The sequence below is a fragment of the Rhinolophus ferrumequinum genome, chromosome 6, assembly GCF_004115265.2.
Source record: "Rhinolophus ferrumequinum isolate MPI-CBG mRhiFer1 chromosome 6, mRhiFer1_v1.p, whole genome shotgun sequence".
In the NCBI taxonomy this organism is placed as follows: domain Eukaryota; kingdom Metazoa; phylum Chordata; class Mammalia; order Chiroptera; family Rhinolophidae; genus Rhinolophus; species Rhinolophus ferrumequinum.
Window position 1 is genome coordinate 41467682 of NC_046289.1, and position 26393 is coordinate 41494074.

Consider the following 26393-nt stretch of genomic DNA (forward strand, 5'->3'; position numbering starts at 1 on the left):
TATGAACAATAGAAAGCACTGGTTTAATTCCATATCATTTATTGTCATGGGAGCTCGTAGACTGGAGGGAGGTTTCCACCCTTTTATTTGCAAAGCAGAAAACTGACAAGTTCTATGTTGTGGCTTTTATATCAGACACGTGGGGGCAGCCGTGAGCCAATGAGGAGCATAAACAATACCTTTGAGCCAGAAAGTTTGACTCCAATCATTGAGATGTCAGCTAGCTAGCTGTGTTTAAAATGACTTAAACCAAACAGAAACATTTTTAAACCTTTTAAAAATTAAGTATTATTAGTGTTTACTCTTCTAGCATATGCTTCATTATTTCCCAGATGTTTTGCTTTTCCTATTGACAATTTCCTTTTTTAATCCATTTAGGAGTTTGATCATTTTAAAGTTGATGAACCTCTTCCTGATCAATCCAAGTGGAAGCGTGGGGAGAGGAGCAAGATATTCCAACCCCACAGGCACAAACACAAGCTCTGCGGTGCAGAGGTCACAGGGACCACCTTTGTGGAGAACCCACAGTGGGCCGAGCTGCCAATAGCATCGTGAGAGCAATTGGTTTCCAGAGGGCTCCTTTTGAGCTGGTGGAAGCAGCAGCACTTCCTCTTCCTCCCCAAAGACGGATTCGCTTCATCCCTGCCTATCTGACAGCTGAAGAACAGCAAAGGGCGGGCTGTCCTGGTTTTGCTTTCACTGCTCACGGAAGATTTTGTAAACAAAGGTACCCCAGTCTGTCCTCCTTTAAACCCCCCAAACGACAGGGCCGTGAGAGAGAGCTGGAAGCAAAGGGCTGGAGCTGGTGATTAAGGGGCTGTTTCCTGAGGGCAGGCTGGTCTGCCCCACGCGGGTGGTGGGCAGTGACGCCCGGGGGACGGAGGGCTGGGCTCACTCCCCAGGTGGCCGAGGAACAGCACCTCCTGCTGCACCTGACAAGAGGCCTTTGTTAGGATGTCAGGCCACTTTTATTTTTAGACTCAGTCAGGGCTGTACTCTGGCTCTGGGCTTCCCTTCTGCTTTCCGAAGCCCTAGCCTACAGGTGTTACGCTTACCTTTGCCTTTGTTTTTGGCAGTGACAAGTTGGAAAAGTGATGATTGTTTTAAAGGGATGAGATGTGGAAGGCTGCCCCTGGGGCTGAAAATCCTCCTCTGTTCTCCCCAGCCCAGCCCTGCAGCAGCATGCCCTCCCCTGTCCCATCGTGGACCTCCAATCCAGGCTTGTTTAAATCAAACAGTTCCAGCCTGAGGCTAGGCGGCCTCATGTTAGTGAGCACCCTGAAATGCTAGGCCCTCCTTCCTGCTCTCGCTGAGTGTGGGACCTGTCACCTGGCCCTGACCTGTGGACTAACCAATGGAGACGGCAGAGCGGGAATCAAACACCAAAGCCCCCCCTACGCCACAGGCCTTCGCTGATTAAAAAAGGGTTCCTTGTATACAGAAGGTGCCAAAAAATGTATACACATTTTAAGAAAGGAAAAAACTGTATTAGTATATACTGATAAAAGATGACTACAAGTCACGTTTGACTTCTGCAGTGACAAGAGGTGCTCAAAGTGGTTACCATCAGCCTCCAGACACTTCTGAGCACAGTGAACTACTGCTTGAGCAACGTTGACCAAAGTCTTAACATCGCTTAAATTGTGTATACATTTTTTTGGCACCCCCGGTATATTATATTTTAAATAGTTTCTTTCTTGCTGTATATAAAATGTGTGTTTCTTGTGTTATTTCCATGCAGTTTGTCTCTCTGGACAAATCGCAGCATAATTTCACGTTTCTGGGTTTTTTGAGCATGTTTGCAGCCCTGCTGGACAAGTGACTGCCAGCATTGCCTGTGTGTATTTTAAAATCTGCATAGAAGCAGAGATTGCCTATGGCGAGTAGGACTGGGAGATGAGGCAGTTTTGCTTTCTTACTTTCTACCCTCCGGTTTAATCTTTTCCCAAGAAAGGAATTATTTTGTAATGTTTTAGAATAAAGGAATGAGGACAGCCTCACTGATGTCAGGGCCATTGCTCTGTTGGCCGTGCCCTCAGCCAGGACTCCACACAATAGGGTTTTCTCTTCTGTCCTCAAAAATACACTTACATTCTTGCTCCTACTGGTGTAGTTCTCTTTGCTAAGAGAATATTAAATGGTTATGCTGTCCTTGGACACCAGTTTCCTGAGGAACAGACTGAGGGCTTCCTTCCTCTGCTCAGCATCCTGCCCTCCCCCCACCCCCCTCCTCACACACACTACTTTCTTCCTCTTTTCCAGAAGCATGATGCTATCAGGCCCAGGAGTTGGCCAGGAAAGGATTCAATGCAGACAGGACCACTCAGAAAAACAGTAAGATAAGTCCGCATATGATCCAATACTTTGAAAAGCAAATTGTCAGGAGAGTAAAAGAGAACTGGCTCCTCTTTCTTTTAAAGCACTTTGTCCTTTGATTTGTATTCTCTCTTTATTCAGCCTCTGAACACCTGCTGACCACCCACCCTGTGCCTGGCTCTAAGTGGGTCCTGAGTTGTAAAGGGAGGTAGCCACAGTCCCACCCTGGGGACCACATGTCCTTGTGAAGGACACAGCTCAGTGGTGAGCTTCCTGTGAGACGAGCAGGCAGGGACCATAGCCCAGCCCAACCCGGCCCCACCAGCCCAGATTAGGGAAGGTTCTCAGGAGGAGATGCCTGAGCAGAGAGAGTCTAAGGCCTGGTTGGCCAAGCAGAGAACAGGAGAAAGGAAACATGAAATAACAAGGTTCTTCTGCTACTGAGCTTTTCTATGCATCATGGCCGGGTTCTGAACATTTCACATGTATCATATCACTTAGTTCTTACAACCCTGTGGAAAGTGCTCTTATGGCTCCCTTTACAGAAGTTAAGGTCCCTAAGGCATGGACAGGCAGTCATTTTTTCCCAAGGCCGTGCAGTTAGGAGTGGTGGAGCGAAGGCTTGAACTGGGGCAATCTCTCTCCAGAGCCCTCACTTCAAACCCCTCGATTGTCCTGCAGTTTGGGTAACTTGAAAAGTGAGGGGTGACTAGAATATAGTAGGGCAGGAGCTGGGTTGGAAAGTGGGCAAAAGCCATAGGATGCTAAGGAGCCTGAATGTTATCCTGAAGACCATGAGAGGATTGAAAACAGAGGAGTGCCATGATCAGATTTGGGTTTTAGATAGAGCCGTGCATCTGAGATGGTCAAGGTGAGTGGAGAGGGGGGACGAATCTGAGCTCTGCTGAGGAGACAGGGCTGGGTCCATGATGGAGTGTGGAGAGAGAAGGGCAGTGCTTGGCACCCAGCTTGGGTTACTGGGCCGAGGGTGGCTCCTCTCAGGCATGCTGGGAACACTGCAATAAGAGCAGGCTTAGAAAAAAGGGGAGGAGTCGATTCAGGTGCATGTGGGGACATAAAGACCCTCATCAGGTCAGTGGCAGGAAGAATGGGAAAGAGGAGGCAAGTGCCAGAGATCATTTTAAAGAAGTGTTCTTTTTAAAAAACTGAAATACGATTGATATGTAACATTAGGTAAGTTTAAGCTGTACAACATGTTGATTTGACACATTTGTATCTTGTAATACGATTGCCATGATAGCGTTAGTTAGCGCCTCTATCACTTCACATAATTATTGTTTCTTACAGCAGGTGTTCTTAATTCAGATAGAACTCAGGGGATCTGTAAACTGTGTGGAAAGAACATGATAGCTTTACTTTCACTTTTCTCTTAACAAAAACTATCATATTCTTTGATTATGAATGCAAAAAAAATGCTACAGTAAATTTAGCAATATCTATGGCTTTGTCTCCAACAGAAATCACAGATTTTTTTTTATATCACATTTCAGTTGTAGATATCTCTGAGTATCATTTGTGTTCATCACTACTTTAAAATTGCTGTAATTAGATCTGACACTGGATCTGAGTATTTGATATTATGTTAGTGCATTTTTACATTGCTGTATCAAAACTTTTTATAATTTTGGAAATTGTATTTCCAAAAAATGATATCCTTCGTATTTTACGCATTATAAAGCATTATTTTGAGAAGCAATCTGAAGTCTTCACCATATTGTCGGGAAGATTAATGATATTTTTAAAAGTTAAGAACATTTAACGTTAAGGTAAAGTGAGTAATGTTTGTTAATGGTTGGAGGTTTAGCAGTGAGGGGGAAGGAGGAAAATACAGAAACTCCATGAATACCTGACTGAGTGACTAGGTGGTTGATAGTGACACCTCCACCATGGAGAACACAGAACGAGCAGAGCTTTGGAGAGGACCACGATGAGGATCTCTTCTGGTGAAGATGCTGGTGTGAGAAGCCCATAGGACAAGCAGCTGGAGCTGTCCAGTGGAAAGATGGAAACATGGCTACAAAGTTCAGGAGCAACCATGGAACGGAAATCTCATTTCAGAGTCAGGGGCATAGACTCGTTGCAGAACAAACATATCCAGGAAGAGCATGTGAGATGGGAAGATAAGAGTTCTGAGCTGGAGCCTGGGGAACACCAGTCTCTAAGGGAACTGAGGAGAGAGGGAGGGTAGCAAAGGAAACCAAGATCAAATGGTCAGAGAGGAGGGAGGAGAACCAGGAGAACGGGCCTTCAGTGGCCAGGGCAGAAAGGATGCAGGTGAGAGTGGTGTCAACACTGTCAGATGCAGCAGGGAGGCCAGACTGCATGAGGACCAATCAGAAGCCATGGATTCTGGCAGTGGTGACTCTAGGGGACAGTGCCCAAAAGCTGCAAGAAACCAGATCTCAGTGAATTGAGCAATGAGGAAATAGAGACGATCTATGGACTTCTTTCAAGACATTGTGTGGGGAAGGGGAGGGGCGGGGAGGAGTCAGGAAGCCTCTAAAAAAAGAGTTAGGCAGGGAGTGGGGGGCCAGAATCAAGGAAGGACATTTTTAATATGTTTGTGGTTTGACGGGGAAGAGAAGGTCATGGCCATCCAACGATGGGGAGGTCAGTGGAGAGAGGCACTGAGGAGGTGGGTGGAGTGTGAGGCCAGCAGCCGTCAGGGCATAGGTGGAGGGAAGGAGTAGGGCCGTTTGGTCCCCTTCCTTGAGGGAAGACATGAAGTATAACAGAACATACAGCTAAGTGTGGATGACAGGAGAAGAAAACTGAATGCATTCTCTCATTCCTGTTTCCTCCAGACAGAAGTAGATTCAGGGCTTGTGGGCCTGAAATGTGTGCAGTTTGGAAGAAGGGCCTGCTTAGGAAAAAGAACACAAAATTTACCGAATCAAAATTAGAGATAAAGTGAATATTATTTAGAATGAGAAAAGAAATTGTAGAAGTCATAAGTTTATAAAAAGCTGACAAATACAACAAACCCTTAAAATTCAGAAAGCACTATCATTTATATTTATCAGCTGGCACACACAATGCTATTTTTTCCTGCACAATTTGGCTAGAAACTCTGGTCATCTCTAAAATGACAATAATTTTTGGTAATATTTTCTAAAGAGGGAATAGGAGGATAATTCAAGATTTCTTCCAATGTGGCTAGCAGAAATGTGTTTCTTGATATTGATGGTGGTGGTGCATAAAGCTTACAACTGCACACACACCTACTTGCCGTTTGTAGTGCTGCTGTAAGGTTCTGCTCTGCAAGCAGGAATTGTCATTCTAATGTGATTCCCACTAAAAAAAAGAAAAGAAATGTATAATGTGTATCTTAGTCAGCTTTGGCTGCTATAACAGCGTAGCATGGACTGGGTGGCTTGAACAAAGTATATTGATTTCTCACAGTTGGAGGCAGGAAAATCTAAAATCAGGGTGCCAGCAGGGTTGGGTTCCGGTGAAGACCTCTTCCTGGTTTGCAGACGGCCACCTTCTCCTTGTATACTCACATGGCTGAGAGAAAAAGAGCAAGTTCACTGGTCTCTTCTTATAAGGCCACTAATTCCATCATAAGGACCCCACCCCCATTTCATGGCCTCATCTAAACCTAATCACCATGCAAAGGCCCCATTTCCAAATACCATCACATGACGGGGTAAGGCTTCAACATATGAATTTGAGGGGCAAACATTCAGTGAGTAATGCAGTAATAACTATTAGTGCTGCGTTGTCTGGTATGTTCCTGACAGGGAAAGACTTCTGTTTTGACTATGTCCTGAGAACCAAATCCTTTACCTACCGTTCAGTATATCAGAGGATTACAAGAACTTTGCACAGACTACCTTGTGGCTCTGTACATGCAAACCCTGTCTTCCCTTTTCCCTGTGCCTCTGCTGCCAGGCTCTGTGGAAACATCCTCCCGCCTTGTCCCGCCCTGCACATGCGGTGGAGAGGGCAGTCGGAGTCCCGGGAGCTGCTTCCGTGCTGGGATGGCCAGCAGTCACTGAAATCGATCTGGAAGTGATCAAACCACATCGATGTTCCCCACTGAACCCAAACTAAATGTGTCTCCAACGGAACTTCTTCGTTGGGGCCCCACATGCCCACGGCCACTTCCTTGCTCCCTAACACAAGGGAAACAGACGGAAACAGATGGCATCTTAACCCATTGCGATGAAAATATATCACTTTTGCAAATTTGACAAAAGCACCACATGAACACATTGCTAGGGCCTCTCTCAGGACCTGGAAGCGACAGGCTCCTCCAAGCAAGGGGCTTTCCCTTCTCGGTGAATCTATGTCTGCCTCAGGACATGAGCTGTGAGGGTGAGGATGGGGACAATGAGACAGTCATTTAAAATAAAATAGTTCACACGTTGGTAGTGCTTACAAGGGGAAATGCTATGTGTGTAGTCAGCCATTTAATCGTCATAACAACCCTACCATGCTGGTACTATGAAATCCTTCATTTTACAGAGAGAGAAACTGAGTCACAGAGAGGGTAGGGTCACACATATAGTAAGTGCCAGGCCTGGGATTGGAACCCAGGCAATCTGGCTCATGCTTGCACCTCGTACACGGAGCACAGCACACCTCACAGATGCTACCACCACTACAGGACTCTGCAGTCCCCCCGATAAGACTTAGTATATGTGTTACTGATTTGTCTATTTTCTGTACCTTGCTACTAAGATATGGATTCTATGAGGACGGAGCTGTCTATTTTGTTCACTGCTGTATCCTCAGCACCTAAACCAGTGCTTGGTACATAGTGTATGGGAAATATTTTGTGATTACCTTCAAGTCATTAATGCTCCTCTAAACTTTTTAATTACTCCAAGAAGTCATCTATTTGGAAAACTGCAAAAGAAAATGAAAACAAGAGGAAACACATACGAAAAATGGGGAAAGTTTGACCCACATGAAATGCAGGGGGGGACATGAACTTTATATATTTTGAATAAGATAGATAGATCTGTCCTAAGTGGCTGTGATTCGTGTCATCCAGTCCCACATGCCTCAGATCAGGTAGATTATATAGGGAATCAACTAGAAATAATTGAAGAATTTTAGGTGGTCTTGAGTGCCCAGCCGACGTTTGAAATTAAAAATGTATATTAGCACCTGACTGTATGGTTATGTGTTATGTAATTCTCTCCCATAATGCTCAAGGCGCAAAGACAACAGACAGATGGGTGAATCCAAGATGAAGGATTTTTTGGTTGGCTGTGCTAGCAAGTCCCAGGAGTAGGGGGTTGTATCTGATGATGATAGTGTCCTTAACCCCAAGAGGGCTAGGGGCTGTTAGATGGGGAGATTGAAGGCCAGTGCCTTCTTACGACTGAAGACAGGTCGGGTGACGGTACAGGTGCGGGAGGCGTGTTGAGTTGAGCTCAGAGTGGAATTTCAAAGTTCAAGATTTCAGAGGTGAAGCAGTTCTAGGTGATGACAAGGTCTTGCAACAGGATAGGGCATATTGATGGCAAGTGCATAGAGCTCTCAGATGAGTCATAGGACATGAGAAATTTGATATTATGTGGGTTAGGCAGGGATGTATAAGTTTATCAGCTTGAGCCATGATTTGTAAATTATAAAGCCAGCTTTAAATATTACATGATATTTAAATATCACCTCCAGTGGTTTATTTTGCTTTAAAAATACTTTATTTATAATGATTCAAAAATAAAGATCCTCCCCAAAGTAACAAACCAGGATACTAGCATCCTCTCAATTCAGTAGATTCATAAAGTTGGGGGCTGTGAGTTTTGCTTGTTGAAAGTTCGATTCTGTTCACACACACCAAAGAAGTGTCACTTTATAGTACCAGATTAAAGTCCCTTTTGAGACGATACTGAAGAATCCCTATTTGGTGCTACTAAAGATAATAAAAGATCTTTAGTCTCCAGAAGTTCACATTTTAAGGCTACAAGACACTCAGTAACTACATAAATATAATATTAAACAGTGGTAGGACAGAAAAAAGCACTTAGATCTCCCAGACACCCAGTTCATGAAGTGCTCCAATTACAAATATAGCCAGCTGATTTTCAGAGATACAAAAAACTTTACCAGGTATTGTCCAGTGGCTTAAAAAAACAAAAAGATAATAGAAGCTTGAAATTGGAGGTAATGTCCAATGAGGAGTAAGATTTCAACTTCTTTCCCTGTCAGGGGCAGCTGGGGATAGGCAAGGAAATGGTTTGTTTTGCAGATTTTTTCATCCAGTATTTAACCTGAAACATGAAAGAAAGGTATCAGAAATCCCAGATCAACTGTAGCCAGCAAGTAAATTGATGATATTCTTTTTTAAGGATAGTCATGATAAAAGAACCAATCTGTGTGTTTCATTAAATTCACCTGAAACGATAAGAAATCTTACAGAAGTCTTTCAAAGTAGAGGTTGTGTAAAAGGCTTTCAACCTTGCAAACTTTCTAACCAGGGAGTAACTGAGCAATGTCTCCTTTCCCTGCTTTGGAAGGCAGGTTGACCGGCACCTGGGTAGTGAGTCTTGTGGAAGTAGGAAGTGATGGAATCCATATACTAGGTCTTACATGTGAAGTAATTTTTAGACATTTCAGAGAACTAGGGAAATGCTTTTGCCTTTTCCATTTTACCCTGCTGAGTTTTCCATATCTCCAAGACAGATGGAGCACATGTAACAAAGCCAACCAAATGCAGAGGATGCAATCTGGGATATTAAAAATAAAATCTTTTCCAAATCTTCACAAGCTCCTTTAAAACATTTCCACTTAAGTGTTAAGGCAGCTAACAGAGGTGTCTAAAAATGGAAAAAAGGAGAAGAGGTGCCCCAAGCGTTCCTTTTTCAAAAGCAGTCAGCATTAATATTTACTTCTCAGAGAGGGCTCTTTCCACAATGAGCAAATATGACCAAATTTAGTCATATATGGATTAAACATGATTGTATCCCAGAGGGCTCTCCATTAAGAATCTTTAAATATAAAAATGTTGAATCAAATCCAGGAATAAGACAAATAGGCAAATGCAATTAATACCTAGGTATGATATTAATATTTCCAAGGATTCCAAATAAATATTTAGTGCCATTAAATTATTCAGGGAAATCAGTTAAGAAAATATGATTAGCTAGATTTTAACACTGTATTCTTTAGCCTTACTCTTTATTATAGCTCTTTATTATAGAAACATTGTAGCTTATATTTTATATCTTCATATTATTTAAAAATAGGAACCTATCAATTGTGGCTCCTGGGTGTAAATTTTTTTATGTACAAATAATTTATTCTGAGCCAAATGTAATTTCAGATTTTCTGGGGGTAGATTAACCTCACAAAATTATGTGGCGATATCACTATTCTATTGCCATCTTCCAAAGAATACATCAATATTCAATTAAATGTAAATAAAATTCATTTTTATCGCCTTCCTTTTCCCATTGGGACATCTAAGTAAATTGTTTTAAACGTATTACTGATGGAAATTAAATGTAAATTCCTTATTTTTTAATTTATGGAGCCTCCGTGCCCTGAACACTGATGAAGGTTCTGGGGACACAGCCATGAACAAGATGAACAAGGCCAGTCAGGCTAATAGGTAAACAAGCAGAACAAAGGACACCATTTCAGATAGCAGTGTGTGCTGTGAAGGAAAGGAAATCTGCTAATGGCATAGAGGGTGGCGGAGAGAGGGTGAGGGGCAGGGGCCAGAGTGATTGGGAAATTGGAGAAGGTGACATTTGGACCAAGACCAGAGGAGGAGAAGGAGCCAGCTATGCAAAGAGCCTGGGGGAAAGCATCGCAGGCAAAGGGGAATCGCTGATGCAGGAAGGAGCTTGGTGTGTTCATATAACAGAAAGAAGGCCCAGAGGCTGGACGGGAGGGAGGTCGGGGTGGGGAGTGAGTGAGAGATGAGACCTAGCTGTTAGGCAGGGCAAGATTATGTAGTAAAAATTTGGGGTTTATTCTAAGAGTGAGAAGAAGCCACAGGAACTGACTGCATTCTTTAAAAGATGACTCTGTCTCCAGTGAGGCAAAGGCCTGGGGCAGGGACCAGCGTGGAAGCAGGGAGACCAGTTAGATGGAGGCAGGAGTCCAGGAGAGACAGTGGTGGCTGGAAGGAGGATGTTGGCCGTGGCCACCATGGGGGTGGTGAGAAGTGTTCAATTTCAAAATATATTTTACAACTACAACCTAAAGGACCTGCTGGTAGTTATTTGCATTTCCCGAATTGTTAAGTTCTCTTTTGAGCCTGATATCTAAAGCTTGTCTGAAACAATTTCAGATCCAAGTTCCTGGCTCTTATCTCCCTACTCACATGCACATCTGTGCACCCCTTTTAGACTTCAGGAAAATGGCCTCAACCCTTTCAAATCCCAGTTGATCCAAATGGTTAACCCAGCATGCCAAGCGCATTTCAGCTGCTCCTCTATCTACGGACCCGAGCCATGACTCTCCAGACAGCCTTTCCCATGTCCTGTTGTCACCTTACAATGCGCACCCTCCTACACCGCCAGAGAAGTCCCTAAATGGTCATTTCTTATTTTGTGCAAGACTCTTCACATGCCCAAGATGTCTGCGCCCTCCGGGGGTCTGTCCTAGAATGCTACAGCAACCCCAATAACATTACCAAAATCTTGCTTGACTCGAGGGCCCTCTCATGCCTCAGCTACTTCACAGAGGACAGAACCCTCAGCAGTGCCATCTTACCATTGAGGAAACCAGGGCACAGATATGGTCTGTGAACTGTGAAACAATACCCAGCTCAGGTTTAAGTCGGGTGAAGACCAACTGGGCTCACAGCCGGTCGCTGCTGGGCCAAGAGCGCCCCCCACCCCTCCTGGTTAAGCGTCAGAGCTAGAACATGACTCTGGAGACAGATTGCCTGGAATCAAATCCAAGTGTCACCACATTTGAGTCGCATGACCTTGAACAAGACACTTAACCTCTCTGTGCCTCTGTTTCCTCCTCTGTAAAAGAGAAAGAATAATAAGACCTGCCTCATGAGATGAGAATTAAGTGAGTTACTATATATATCACGTGCTTAGAATGACACCTGGTATCGAACAAGTGCTGTGTAAGTATTGTTATCACCATCATCATTCTCCCGTGTCCCGCACTGATGCATCACCCTCATCTCATATTTGTACAACAGAAATTCAGCTCTGTGATCATTGAGCCAGTACCGAAAGCCCCGAGGTAGGTGTCTAGGTGGATGGGTTGGTAGGGGTGTCCCTAGCAAGGTCATTACAAAAACACTTTGGTATGGGAGGGCAAAGTGAAGAGACGAGTGTCAGAAATACTAAGCAGACACTTAATAAGTTGTGATTGATTTACTCTGAATAATGCATTGACGTGAAGACATTTTTAAAGCATTATTTGGATTAAATTACCATTCTGAAGCTCCTCTCGCTAACCAATGGACAGAGGGGAACCTGTTCTTTCTAGTAACTGTTCAGTTACTCAGTTAAGGGTCTGCATCTCCAGTTCTTGCCTTCACTTTATTGCTTTTAGTTACTACAGCATTCAGGGTGTTTATCAGTTAAAATAGACTAGATTTATTCGTTGGAACAATAGTAAACAACTTTCAGCTGCTTAAAATGATAAAGTTTATTTCTGAGTCCATCACGGAAGGGACAAGGCCCTACTTATTGTAGTCACTGAGAACTAGGTTGGCAGAGTCTCCATCTCAACATGCCTCCCTGATTGAAGAGGCAGGGAGGGGGCGCATGGCAAACCACATGTTGGCCCTGGAAGCTTCTGCCCAGAAATGACCCAACATGCTGCTCGCATTTCCTTAGTCCAAGTAAGTCATATATCCATGAATAGGCTTTAAAAAAAAAACAGCATGTGCAATATTTCTGCAGGGAAGTGCCCCAAATCCTTGGGGACAAGCTACCACAAGAAATTAACTGAAAGAAAGACCATCTAAAAGCAGCATGAACAATTAAGGTGTTGTTTTCTCACACAACAAATCTGGAGGTGGATCCAGGAAGAATAGTGGTATTTCCTCCTGTGGGTCACATATTACTGAGAAAAAATCTTTCCAGAAGCCTGAGCTTACTTTGGTTCCCATTCGCCAGAAGGAAATCATACGGCCATGACTGAGGCAGTCAGTGGCAAAAGGCATTAGATAACCACCTGGGATGAGAAAAGGCCTATTTTCCCTTTTCACAAACAACTCTGATTTCTGTAAGAAATATGCCACTGAACATAAGAAATCAGGAAAATGTAACCTAGTTTCATCTATTATGGCAAGCTCCTTTATTCAGCGTAAGAGGAACCACAATGTCCCTTCATGAAAAGCCTTCATTTGTGCTTACGTAATTATTCACAGTAAAATAACTATGGGCAAATAAAGTGAGCAAAACAGGCATTTAATAGGGAAGGATCATTTACCTAAGGGTCAGGGAAATAGAAACTACCTTGGATTGATATTGCATCTGTCTCAAAAGAGTTGACCAAAAGAATTCACCACTCCCTTCTTTGTGATACCCACCCCCATGATAGCCTAAACATTCTTTCTTCATCATTTCACCCACCACACTTTATTGCCTTTATCTGTGTACCTGTCTGTCTCCACCTGGAAGACTGTAAGCTCCTTGAAAGATATGATCTGTTTCATCTATTTGTTCTTGGGCATGATAAAAATAATAGTGGGTAACATCAGTTGATCAGTTACTGTGCACCAGAGCCCATTCTAAGTTTTAAATGAATTAATTCTTGTAATACTCAAAACTGTCATATGAGACATATGCTATTATTACCTATGTTTTATAGATGAAGAGACAGAGAGTCAAAAGGTTAAGTCTCTTGACCAAACGCACACAACTATTAAGTGAAAGAGTTAGATTTCACACGCAGGCAGCCTAGCTGGGTTATGCCTAGCACATTTGCTGGACAAATTTATTTATATGCAGAATTTATTTATATGTAGAATCTAAAATCCAGTATGAGGGTAGAGGTCATGTATGTTTCCCTTGCTCAGTATGTTATCTCTAACTCCTAGAACAGTTCCTGGCACACAGTAGATTCTCAAGTATTCCTGGAAGTAGGGGAGGGAGGAAGGAGAGAAGGAGAGAGGGAGACTGAATGCGTAAACACAGCGAATGTCCTCCTTTTCTTGCGCCTTATGTTTTCTACTTTCCCTTCCTCTGTTATTTCCATGGGTAATCTGGCTTTTGAAATCTACAACATTTTACTTTAGGATAAGAGGAAGTTTTAGTTTCTAAGTACTAAGTTTTCTCTAAGAATTGAGTGAATGAGTAACATGGTTACAGAGTAGCTAGGACTCTGTGGCCCTATAATTCTTTTGGCTTTTGAAACAATGTATCTTGTGTAAAGTAGACTTTTCTTCAAACTGAAACACTTTTTAAGAATCTGGACTTGTGCTTTCTCTTCTGTGTGCTGCCTGAAATGTCGACCAAATGCAGGGATGGTCAGTCCCACATGCACATATTGATTTTTTTTTTTTTTAAATCAACGCAAGGCCATAAGCAAATCAACAGTAATAATTAATGGCTAGGAAATTACTACTGTGCGTTGATGGATTTATTTCTCCAGCAGTCCTTTCACCAGCAACGTGTTCCATTAGACAGGTAATAGGTTGCAAACACTAAAAGTATTATTTTTCTTCTGTATTTCAGCACCATTGTCATAGGACTCTGCTTTCATAGATTGCTCCAAAGAGCCAGATTTAGTGTATTAGATCTAATCTTTGGACCATATAGATATGCAACTCTAGTTTTAAACAGCAACGTAAAATCGTAATGAAAGTGAAGCATTGCACTTTGTCACAAATAAATTTCAAGAGTTCTTATACCTGATAGGTGTCCAAGTTTCTGTGGTTGATTTTGTTGTTTTGATTCCTATGCAGAAACCTAATTTTAAAAAGTGTCTCTCTTTGGTCTAACTTTGAACTAGAACTTGAGTCTCTAAATAGCCCGATTTGTTGTTGTTATTGTTGTTCTTCTCAAACTTCATTCAAATTTCTTTGAGTTATTAGAGATTGTTTTTCAGATGTCTCCTTCAATTTCAGAATATCCAAAAATGAGCTCATTGGTTTCTCTGGCTTTTACCTCCTGGCTTCTCTCTGTTGGTTGATGGCACCATCATTCACTCTCTGACCCAGTCCAACACATTAATTAGCCACTTTTGATTGCTCTCACTTTCCCACCTACATTCAGTTAGTTGACAAGTCCATTTATTCATTGTCTAGATCCATTCTTTCCTTTTCGTTCTCATGCCCAGTAAGTACCCTAAGTCAGTCTCTCATTATCCTTACCCAGAATATTGCAATGACCCCCAAATTGGCTTTCATTATTTATGTCTTATCTCTCCAACCCATCCTTTATATTTCCATTTAATTATTTTCTAAAGGAGAGGCGTATCATGTTTCTCCTCTTCTCAGAAACCCACAATGGGTAACTGTTGCCAATTTTTAAAAAGCCTAGATTCTTTAACAATATTTAAGACTCTTCTTCAGTTAATCCCAGCCTACCTTAGCAGCTTCATCTCCTATCACTCCCCACCATCACCTGTATTATCCCTGCACATATATTTTCCCCAGATTTATTATGGTATTCCTCACTTCCTTCTGCCTGGCAAAATCCAAATTACCCTTCAAGGCCAAGTTCAAATGCCTTTTCTTTTATTTTCACCTTGATCTCCAGGTGAAATTAATCACTCTTTCTGGGCTCTCATAGCATTTTGTTTATATTCTTATTACGCCCCTTGTCTTAGGTCAGGTTCCCAGAAGATGCTCCCCGAGAGGAGGATTTGTAGGGAAGTGTTTTATTAAGGAAATTCTTCCAGAAGAGACCAGCAAGTGAATGAGGGAAGTAGGTAAGGGAAGGGAAAGACACTGAGCAAGGGTGAGTTTAGGCACAGTCCCAGAGGGAGTAGCTCAGCCAGATTCTCTAGGGGCATCAGTTTATGTTCTGCTGCACAGTAAGGGAGCTGGGCTTCCTTACTCCATGCTGAGCAGTCACTGGCTAGGAGCACCTCTGTCTCTGTATATGTACATAGCACCCAAGGGCAGCCACCAAGGAAGAATCCTAGGTGAAGGCTGTTGGAAGCCAAAGCTTATCAGAGCTGATGGAGGGGCACATGGAAACGGTAAAGGGATCCCCCAGCCTCTGGGAGGAGGCAGTGTCAGCTGCACTCCTCAGTATAGCCTGCTTTGTTTCTACCTAAGCATCTCCCACCCACTGGATGGTGAACCACTGGGGAGCAAAGACCCCTTCCCAGTCACCCTTATGTTGGTGAGGCATGGAGGCTATTACTTCACACCTGACAAGTGCTTAAATAGCACTTACTGGTTCAAATGACACACTCCTTTCCTAGGTCTTGCGTGACATTTTGCTGCTGCAAATCACATTGCAGAGATTTTGTTCCCTAGCTGGTTATAGTTCAATAATAACAGAGATGGCTTCTGGGGTTTCAAAACCTATGATTCAACTTTTCACCTTGCACTTTTCTTCCTGGGGCAACAACTTGCTCAGCACATCTCTTCCTAAATTCCAAGACAGGCTGTTTGCTCTGTTCAGTCAAGGCTGCCAACCCAAGAAACATTTTTGAAAGATCACAGTCAACATCATTGCCAAGAGAAGAAGTTCTTGGCACACGAAGAACCTGGTTCAATATGAGATGGCAGATGGTGATTTTAACTTCAGCTAAATTTCTGCTGAAAAAAAAGTGTTTGAACTGCAGATGAGAAAAGCTTCTGTGACAAATTTCCAAGTGTTAGAAGCTTCGGAGGGAAATGGCAAGTGTTGATACCCCCCCACCCCCCAAACACATGCACACATACTGTAGAACTACTGTCGGTATCTGGTAGCTAATATTCCCACAGAGATGCCTTTGCTCTTTATTGATTGGATTTTTACTAACGTTAAAGTACATGAACCGAGTCCAGTAAAAGCAAATACTATTTAATTATGTGCAGTGTTTTTTCAAAGGGTGTGTCCCCTTAGCATCTGCTGTGAGCTTTTTTTGGTATCTGGAGGTAACACTCTTCCCTTCATTATTAACTCCGTTATTAAGCCACCAATAACTCCATTATTAAGCCACTTAATAATCAGTGTGTCTCCCCTCCCTAAATACTTTCAAATTATAGGGGATATATGTGAAATATAAATTGATTGTACTTGGCCTGGATGCCCTTGGGTCCCTGACTTACTGGTGCAGCTCTCCTGACTCGAGTCAGGGTAAAGTCTGAGATGTGGTGTATGCCCCAGAGATCCACTCAAGATTCAGCTGAGGCTGGGGCTTTGTGTGACATTGTACCCTTGCTGGCTTCATCTCCTGCTTTCTCTGTGTTGCCCCTCCCCGACCCCTTCCTCCACCACACTCCCTTGCAGGTTTCTCCTCAGAGCATCTCTACAATAAAACTCTTCAACACAGATCCTCATCTCAGGGTCTGCTTGTAGGGATCTGACCTAAAACTCTGGACAATGAAAAATTCAAGGTGTTTTATGCTAATAGAGAGAAGGGTCATTAGTTCTGGAGCATGGTATGTATCCATAACTACTTTATCAATCAAGATCTCAGAAGGAAGTAGTGGATGAACTCCAATGAGGTTTTGGGGGAATAGTTAACAAAGGGACTAATGACAAAGGGGTGGGCCAGGTGCAGAGAAACAAGGGTAGTCCCTGTCGGGAAGCTGACATTAGGGGGTTTATTACTCATCCTCGGTCTCAGTGGCAAGAGGAGAGCTGGTGACAGAATTGTGTGGGAAGGGCTGTGTGACAGAAGCTGTGATCTTAAGGGATGCAACCAGGCTACAGAGACCCTATAGGGAGCAAGCTGGGTGAATAAATACCCCAACATCATGCTGCTTCCTCCTTACAATCCTTTGCCGGTGACCCCATCACCTGGACCTAATGGACACCAGGGTGCAAGGGAACCCCTAAAAGCAGTACATCGAGGTTTGCCTCTTTGGGCATAGAACAGATGGAGAAGGGCATAGAGGGCATCTGAGAGGACAAACAGAAGCTATCCAGCACATCTATCTAACTATTCTCTCTCTCTCTCTCTGACACACACACACACACACACACACACACACACACTTTGACCTGCGGCCAATGACACATAAATAGGCACTAATTTTTCCCTCTGCTTATCTTATTTCCTTTTATATTGTTTGTACTTTGGGGGTCCCAGAGGTAGGCTGCATGATGTGGGGAAGATTCCTCAATAATCAAGAATTACACCAAATACATTTTTATTAAAGTCTGAGTACGGCAACTGGACATCTCAGCATTAGCTCCCAAAACTCGGCCTCTAAGAGGGCATTTTATGTGGACTGAAATAGGACTCCCAGAGTTGCCATGAGGTTAATCATGACTTTGACCTCAGTACAGCGGTATCTCAGTTTTCGAATGTCTCTGTTGACAAACATTTTGGTTCATGAACGCTGTAAACCCGGAAGTAAATGCTTCAGTTTTCGAACACGACTCAGAAGATGAACTTGTCACATGATTTCCGCTGAGTGCAAGATCCTGAGGCCTAGCTGTTGGCTGTTTTCGAATATTTCAGAACTCGTGGATTACTTTAGAAAACCGAGGTACCACTGTATTTTGGTACAAAGAGGCCTAAATTATATCCTTGGTGAACCATGCCATTCTCTCCCAACTGAAAATGAAATGCAAACCAAAGATGTATGTTGCTTTTTGTAATGACATATCTAATTGCTTTCTCATCAAGCCAGGTGGGAAGATGCCATCATTATTTAGTTTGCTCCCAAATGTCCTATCAGAAGCAATGCTCTTCCTTTCGGTCTCATTTTCTGTTTTTGAAGTGTCATTTTCCCTGAATTCAGCTTTGGCTTGGTTCAGAAAGCAATAGAAAGTATGTAGAGTGGAAGACAAAAAGTCACTCTGTTATTTCAAGGTTTTTGAGATTAACCATCAGTCTTCAGGATGCTGGCAGGAGCTGATGTGGGTGGCATGAAGGATGGAAGATGGAGAAGCAGCACTCCCACACATCGCTGGGGGACAGGCACCACCCAGCAGCGCTGCCTTCTTATCCTCCAGCCTTGTCTCTGCTGGGTACTCTGCAGACTCAGGTACAGCTGAGTAGAAATGGGACTATGGGAGAGGTATTAACAAGTAGCTAACAGGGTTGTCATTTCTAAGTATTAAGGTATTATAGATTGGGCTATTTTCTTCTCAAATTTTATTTTTAGAAATATTTTGAGGCGTGCAAAGGTTTTAGAGGGTGGTCATTTAAAAAAATATTTTTAAACACTGTGTTTCATTTTGAGGCAGCTGTTGGCATCACACATGAACCTTCCTCTCAGGAAGCAACTGCTGAAATGAATGGGCCCAGCCTAGGGATCTGATGCAGTTGTGTCCTCATCTTGATCAAGGCGCCAAACCCTCCTGAACCCAGGTTCCTTGTAACAATACGCAAGACAATGAAGGCGGAATCCTCTTCTTGTTCTAACATTGCACTATAGCCACTGGCCACATGGGGCTGGTCTGAATTGAGATGTACTGCAAGTACAAATAAAATACACACCGCATTTCAAAGACTTCCCTGAAATACTAATGTAAATTATCTCATTAATAATTTTTATATTGATTACACGTTGAACTGATAGGACTTGGGGGTATATTGGGTTAAATAAAATATTAAAAATTACTTTCTGAAAGGTAGCTACTAGAAATTTTTGAATTACACATGCGACTCACATTATATTTCCATTGGACAGCATTGTTTGATTTACTTACTTACTTATTTTAAGAAATAGTTTTAATATATGTGTCTGGGTTCCCATTTCTTTTGTGTGTGCATCAATTTCTAGAAAACTTAAAGTAGTCTTGTCTGCGGGGAAAATGTTACATCATTTTGTAGTCAAAGTTCTTTTTTTCTAAAAAAGGGTAAAGATTTCATGTCATGTTGGCTAATGTTGAAGAGAGTGTAAGGGGAAGGAACACCAATGTTTCTTAAACTAGAATTTCATTTCCTTCTACTTTGAATGAAGCTGTGCTGTGGTGCCAATCTTTATGCACTTACAGTCTTTAGAACAGAATATTTCCAGATTCCAGCACATGAAAAATGATACTTCTAAATGATCAGTCCCCCCGGCCCCCACACACATAGGCCACAGCTCTTCCCCATGTGAGCACCAACTATTTGGAAAGCACCTAAATGTCCAGCCCATGAACTCCAAAAGTCCCATGTTCAATAACTGCTGGGTCAAATAAAGAACAGTAGACAGAGACAGGGCATCAAATATGCCTTTGGACCGATGATCTGGGCAGAAGGAAAAGCAGAGGGAAGATTCCGAGGCACATATGAGGTCTGACAATTAAGTTCGCAAACTTTCCACCATGTAAATGGACATATGAGCAGAGCTTGGAAGGAGGGTTGGTTGTCTGGGGACATTGACAATATATATACATTTGCATGCATCAAGTAGGGCCCCGCGTGTTCAGAAGGAGCTCTAGGATCTGATGTGAAAAGCAATGACCTGATTGAAGCCATGTTTTCAGGAAATCATCCCTCTCTGCCATGCTATATATGTGTGCATCCCCCAGCTGGAGGATCTGATTAGAATCCAACGCCATCTCACATTGTACCCTTACTCTCTTGTGCGTGTATATTTTTGCTTCCCCAAGAGAGAATGATACATTCCTCAAAGAGTGGAAGTTGATGTTCCTTTTGAGCACCTCATGACTTCCAGGACAGTAGTAGGCACGGAGTAGGTGCTCAATGCTTACTTAAAAAAAATAATAATAAATTGTACAGAATCCCTGTTTCCTCTTCTTTCATGTATTTCATGAGGGAAAATGAAGACAGAGAATCCTAATTACGAACAAGGGCCCTTCAGTGGCAAAAGTATGAATCAGTGTGCCTTCTGTCTCTTTCTCATTTCTTTTCTGTGTTTTTCTCCTTTTTTCCTGGCAACTTCCTGGGTCCTCACCACCAGCATTTTGTCATCAAAACTCCTAGTCTTTGACTTGCATGTCTGGAACCCCAAATTTCCCCTTCCTCCTTTCACCACCCATTGCCTCAGGCCCGTAGGGGAGAGTATGATGTCTCTTTCACCCTGACAGTCCCTGTGTCGGACCATAACTGATAATCTGCTTTAGCCCGTTGGCCCTCCCTGATGCAGCTTTACAACTGACCTGAAGATTGTTCGGATTAGTTTAAGTGGTCAGAGAAAAGTAAGAGATATTTATTAAAGAAGTGTGGAAGGACCTGGGAGTTAGTACAGAGTGACAGGAGAGTTTTCTTTTTTACTAGTCTGTAAATGAGAAATAACTTATACCCAACTGTGACTTTGGGAAAGGTAGACTCAGTTTGGGTAAAGCTATAACCTTTCCCTGACAAAAAAAAAAAGAAAAAAGATAATTCTGTAGATGCCAGGAAATTTACAAAGCCTGGATTTGCTTTTTCTCTCTCTCCTTTTATTTTTAAATTCATTTTTGTTGTCCTGACTCTATACTAGTCGTTGCAAAGTTAATTTCAGGAAGAAGCAAAGAATAACTTTCTCTTCCTTGGGTTACTCTTTAGTTAACTTCTTAGAGCTTTCAACCACCTGAGAAAGCCAGGCCAACATTGAAAAATGTAGGAGAAAGCCACTTGAAAATGTCATCTACAAATACTTTAAGGATCCTGGGTCCCTCAACAGGACTCTTTATTAAATGAGAGTTAATATCAGAGGCAGATAAACTGCAATGGACAAGAATGAAATGTGGTTTGTAAAGGGTATTAACACAAGGTAAACATTTATATTTCATTTTCTTTATATTGGTGATAATGTAGAATTGGAGGTTGGCTGTTATTTCTGCTTTTACCTTCATTTTTGTTTAACAGAGAAAGCTCAAGAGATAGGTTCTAAGGTAAGACATTGCTTTCTTCTAGCGACTCCAGTGGACTAAGACTTTCACCCTGTGCAGCCTAAATTCCTGTTAAATTATCTACTTCCGTGGGATTGCCCTTACAAAGCTACACCTCGAGGTACCACTGCTCCTTTGCACTACCCCTTTGTAGGGAGGCTGGAGATTGAATGTGATTTCCCGTTCCGAGTCCCAGCAGTAACTCCTCCCCGTGCCCTGTTCTCAAGAAAGAGTATCTCATCTTTTTCAAATTATATAACCGTCACCAGTTCTGAACTTTCTCCACAGGGAGTGAGTGAATGCTGCTTCCAACATCCCTACACCCCACGAATCGCTACTTCAATGAGCAGTCTCATCCTTAAGAATCCTTGCAGGTTAAAAAGGGATGTTTGGAGAGAAACCTAGTCAGGTGAGGCTTCCATGGCAGAGATTAGGTGAAACAAAAACATTTCTTTATTCTTACCTTCTAAGACTTGGCTGTTTTAGTCCCTAGTGCACATTATTCTCTTATTTATAAAATGACACCTATGTAAGTATCTGGTAACAAGTTTGCTATTCGCTTAACAAACAGTGCATATGTGCGTTGTATACTGATTACTGGTCTGAACAACCAGGCATAAAGAACATGAGTGTGGATGTACAGACAGAACGTGAACCTCTCCTCTTTCTTATTCTCCAGGCATACTGTGTTGAAGGAAAAAGCTTGAGTTCTGAAATAAGACATCTGCTTTATTAAAAAAAAAAAAAAAAAAAAAAAAAAAACAACTTTTTATTTTTAAATAACTGTAGATTCACATTAAGTTGTAAGAAATCATATACAGAGATCCCTTATAGACGCTTTACCCAATTTTCCCCAATGCTAACATTTTGCATAATTGTAGTACTCTATCACAATCAGGAAACTGACATTAATACAATCCTAGGGCCTTATTCAAATGTCACCAATTTTACATGCACTCATTTGTGTTTACTTAGTTCTACATAATTTTATCACATATGTGATCTGCATTTGAATCCCAGCTCTGCCAAGTACTGGCTGTGTGATCCTGAGCAAGGTCTTTAACATCTCTAGGGCCCAGTTTCTCATCTGTAAAATGGGTATAATAATATCTGCCTGTAAAAGTGGTGCATTTTGTGGAATTTCCAGCACAGGTGGATTCTCAAATGCTAGTTTCCTACCTGTCTATCTCTTGTTCTCTCGGTAGCAAGGGAGCTCTCTCCAGTTTCTTGCTAGAAGAAAAAAACAGACTTGTGGGTTATAATAAATCAGGTGCTCCTTCTTCACAGGCAACACATTTAACCCTGCAGCTCAGAGAGTTGTGCCCCAGCCCACAGCTGCTCCCGCCTTTGGGCCTGGTCTTGAAATCCTGTTTGCATCCAGATCAGAAGTGTAGGGATGGAGGAGTGAGAAAGCGGAGACTTGGGGGGGGGGGATGGGGGAAGAGGAGGGCGAGGCTGTGGGGCAGGAGGGAAGAGGGAGGAGGAAAGAGGCGGTAAATACCGTCGGCTGGGGAACTACCAACTCCAAAGAGTTTCTGTCCTGTGTGGCTAGTGACCGAGGGTTGGATGAACCCGCGGAAGGCTGGATAGGGGATGGGAGCCTATGAAGACCTGATGGGCAGGTGCAGAAGGCAGTCTAGATCGCGTAAGAGGGTTGCAGTCACTTCACAGGGTTCAGAGTCCATGCTAGAGCCCTTCCGCCCCCTAGACCCTTCTTCCAATGACAGCCAATGGGCGCTCGAGAGCTGAGAAATCCAGGGCAAGAGAGGCACCTGAATCCCCACCTCAAAGTACCGCTGGCTGGAGGCGGGGCCTGTCCTCCACACCTAGAGGTGGCCGGCCGAGAGTGCTGGGAGCAGCGGGGTGTGTGCGGCGTCTTTGGAAGGAAAGGGAAGCGGGCCGGCAGGGGGTCCAAGGGTGGACGCGCCAACGGCTGCCCGCCTGCGACCTCGGGGCGCTGGCCTCCTCCACCTGCACCTCCTAGAGCCCGGGCGTTTCCAAGTTCAAATCTCCGAGACGACCAACCCAGTGTCACGCGGCAGCCACGCGGGGACCCGGCTCCCGCAGGCTCCGGCGACCCGAGCAGTCGGGGCCTGGGACGCAGTCCGGGGGGAGGCGGCGCGGCGGGGACAGGCCGGGCGAGGGCCGGGAAGCGCTCGGCGCTCCTCCCTCGGCGCCCCGAGGCTCGGGCAGGAGGAGGAGCCGCGCTCCGGCCGGCGCCGCCCTGGCTCCTCCTCCCAGCGCGGGCCTGGCCCTTCCAGCCCGGCGTCCGAGGCTGCGGGCGGCCGCTGCAGAGCCAGGAGCCGAGCGCGCTGGGCGCGGCCGTCCGGCTGCCGCTGCCGCCGCCTGCGAGCCCTGAGCGCGCCCGCGGCCATGGTGCCCGCGGCGGCGCCCGGCGCCTGAGCCCCGGGAGGCGGTAAGCGAGGATCCCAAACCCGGGACCTCCACCCCGCGGCCTGGGGGTGCACGGAGGCCTTGTTCTGCCCCCACGCCGTCGGCGGGGCCCTGCGTGGACACGGCACGGGCACAGGCTGGGTCTTCCCCATCGGGGCCCGGGGCGAGGGCGGGAGATGTCCCCGCAGGCCGGGTGCAGGGGGCGGAAGCGAGGAAGCGGGTGGCCGGGCCGCCGGCCGGGCCGGGCCGGTCCCGGGGGAGCCGGCGGGGAGGGGGTGGCTTCGGGGGCGGGAGGAGGGGCGGGTCGTGGAGTCGCGGGCTGCGCTGGAGGGGGCGGGCCGACGGTGGAGAGGACGCGCGCGGCAGCCCCCGGGAGCCTCGCTTTTGTAAAAGCTGGCCCCTTACATATGGAAATGACGCTCGCGCGGGTCCCCATTCTCGTCCTTTTGAAGGACGCCCTCCCAGAGCCTCGGCGCCGCCTGCAAAGTATTGTCCGGCTTCTTGCGCCCTAACAAAGCGTCCGCCTTCGCTTTGCAGAGCCGTGGAGGCAGGCGGCCGGCTGTGCGGGCGCAACGGAGAGGTCGACAGAAGGTAGGCGAGGACGGCGGGGTCCGAAAGAACGTGCTGCCAGGCGGTACAATTGGGGTGACTGAGGTCTCTGCGGGTGGCAAGGGGCAGGCGGATCGGGGACGCGTCTGCATCACAGGTTGCCAGGGATGTCGGCAGCGCGCCCGCCCTCGGGCCTCACCTCTCCTCCGCGTCCAGCTGCGCAGCTGAGTCTGGGAGCCTCCGCTACCCGCGTGGTCCCAGCCCACAGCTCCCAGCTGAAAGCGGCTACTGTGTGTTGGTCCATGAGTAGACTTGAGTCCCGGGGGGAGGAGAAAGGGTGGTGGTTGTGTTGCTTGTGCCTCCCAGGCAGACTTGTGATTGAGAAGCTAAAGAGAAACCTGTGTGGGCAAACTCGAGGTGTTAGCCTGGGCTGCGTAGCGGAGAGTTACCCTTAAAGTGGGAATTTTCGAAGGTGTGTGGGATCAATGCATATAGAAAGACTTTCCCAGGGCAGTTACTACTAAGAAAGGAAAAAGAACAAACTGATATTCGTTTGTTGCCTGAAAGCCTTGATCGCCACACCAGCAGACAAGTGTGGAGTGTTGCAGGAGAAGCTTCCAGGGTCCCAGGGGCTGGCTTTCTGCAGCTACCAAACCGGTCCCTGACAAAAGGACAAAGCTGATGGAAACAGTTTACAGCTGAAAGCTCTGTCTGCGAAGTTGAGAGAGAGAGAGAGAGAGAGAGAGAGAGAGAGAGAGAGAGAGAGAGAGAGAGAGAGAGAGATGATTTCCTAGCCTCAGCGCTACAAATCAAATGGAAGCTGGAGAGATTGTTCTACCATGTACCTTGTGTCTAGACAACTAATTATGAGATCTTCTGCTTGCTTTACTTCCCTGGAAAACTCCTGGTGTTGAGGAATTCCTGAGATGAGCTTGCCATAGAACTCCTGAATTTATTAGAGATCAAAACAGATTGCATAGTTGTCTTTGAGCCTAACGTGGTAGCTTTTTAGGATTAGAATCCTAATAAAATCCGCTATGGTACATGGGGTAAGCCCGGGAGACCACGAAAAATTCTCAGTTGGGCTCCCTTGCATGCATTAACATAAATTTTTTATGTTACGTGTTTCTTGAGGCTTGACAATCAGCATGCAAGGTAATGTATTTTTTCTGTGTCAGCTTAATTTTATCTTGAGTCTTCTCTAGGGGCTAACACTGGTGACTGACCTGGAATATTGGCAGATCTTGCTCTGGAGCTGAAGGGGGCTGTGAAAATTCCCAGACTGAGTGTAAAAGTAAGATTCCAGGCTGGCTGCAAAACCAGTTTGTTGTGGTCTCTTCAGCTGTTGTCAGTATCCCTAGAGAGGTCATGTGAACTGGGGAGTAGGGAGTTTGTTTGTAGATTTGTTTATTTTCACGAATTCTCTGGTGATTCTTTAGAGGAAAGCATTCTGAACCGCAGTGGAGATAATAAATGGATGTTCCAGAAGAGTTGAACATGGGGCAAAGGAAGGAAAAGGCTTTATAGGGGACAACAGAAAGGAAGCCACCACAGGCATGGTCTTTGCATGAAAATGTCAAGGATCAGTCATTTTAATAGGCACTTGCTCAGAATGGCAAGTGTCATAAGAAGATGACACTTTTTTCTTATTCTTTTTTCATTTCTTATACTTTTTTTAATTCTTTTTTTCACTTTAGATATGTGATGACCCTTAATATCACAAGATGTTAGCTGTCACAGGGGGAGAACAGGGCTCCAATGAATTCTGAACAGCCAATCTTAATTTAATAGACAATATTCTTATCATAAGTCAAATGTTGTTCAAGTAAATTGTTTTAAATGCCACTGCAAATAACTTTTTAAACTAACATTTCACTAATCTCGATGCTTCCACTTTCTGTTGATAATGAAAATACATTTTATCAGGCTTACATTGATAAAGGGTTGGCGAGTTTAGCCAAGGCATTTTCAAGGGATTCAAACAGCCTAAAGCCTTTTCAGAAGGTTTATTTTTATAGATGTCAATTCATTTGTAAGCCAATAAATTATGTGGTTTGAATTCTGGCTATTGAACTTACATCTGTTGAGCAGGGGCTTGTAAAGAGATTTACTAAAGCTTTCAAAATGATTTTTTTATCCTATTTACAAATAAAATAGAAATTTAAAACGACGATGGGAATATGCAAGTGAGCAAGTTTGTTTGAAATTAGGATGCTTCTTTATTGCAACTTACATCAGCAATTAACCATTTATTCAGTTTTTGGATGGAAACATTACGAAGTATTTATCCTC

General features: G+C 44.3%; 1 protein-coding gene and 1 long non-coding RNA gene across 13 annotated transcripts in view; both read left to right on the plus strand.

The window, feature by feature from the left end:
* The first annotated feature begins 566 nt into the window (after positions 1-566).
* On the plus strand, positions 567-18886 carry LOC117023062 (uncharacterized). Its single transcript, XR_004423163.1, has 4 exons — positions 567-727; positions 2263-2334; positions 18202-18376; positions 18579-18886. It is a non-coding gene; the product is annotated as an uncharacterized LOC117023062 (long non-coding RNA).
* Positions 18887-22785: 3899 nt separating this feature from the next.
* NIN (ninein) overlaps positions 22786-26393 on the plus strand; it is a 93179-nt gene continuing 89571 nt past the window's right edge. For 4 of the 12 annotated variants that reach the window (XM_033108102.1, XM_033108104.1, XM_033108111.1 and 1 more), the window contains exons 1-2: positions 23452-23574; positions 24090-24143. The gene's annotated coding sequence lies outside the window, so the exon portion shown is untranslated. Of the gene's footprint in view, positions 22804-23451; positions 23575-23897; positions 24144-25306; positions 25396-26393 lie in introns of those variants that run through there. The other 8 variants (XM_033108103.1, XM_033108106.1, XM_033108108.1 and 5 more) reach the window with 5 other exon arrangements.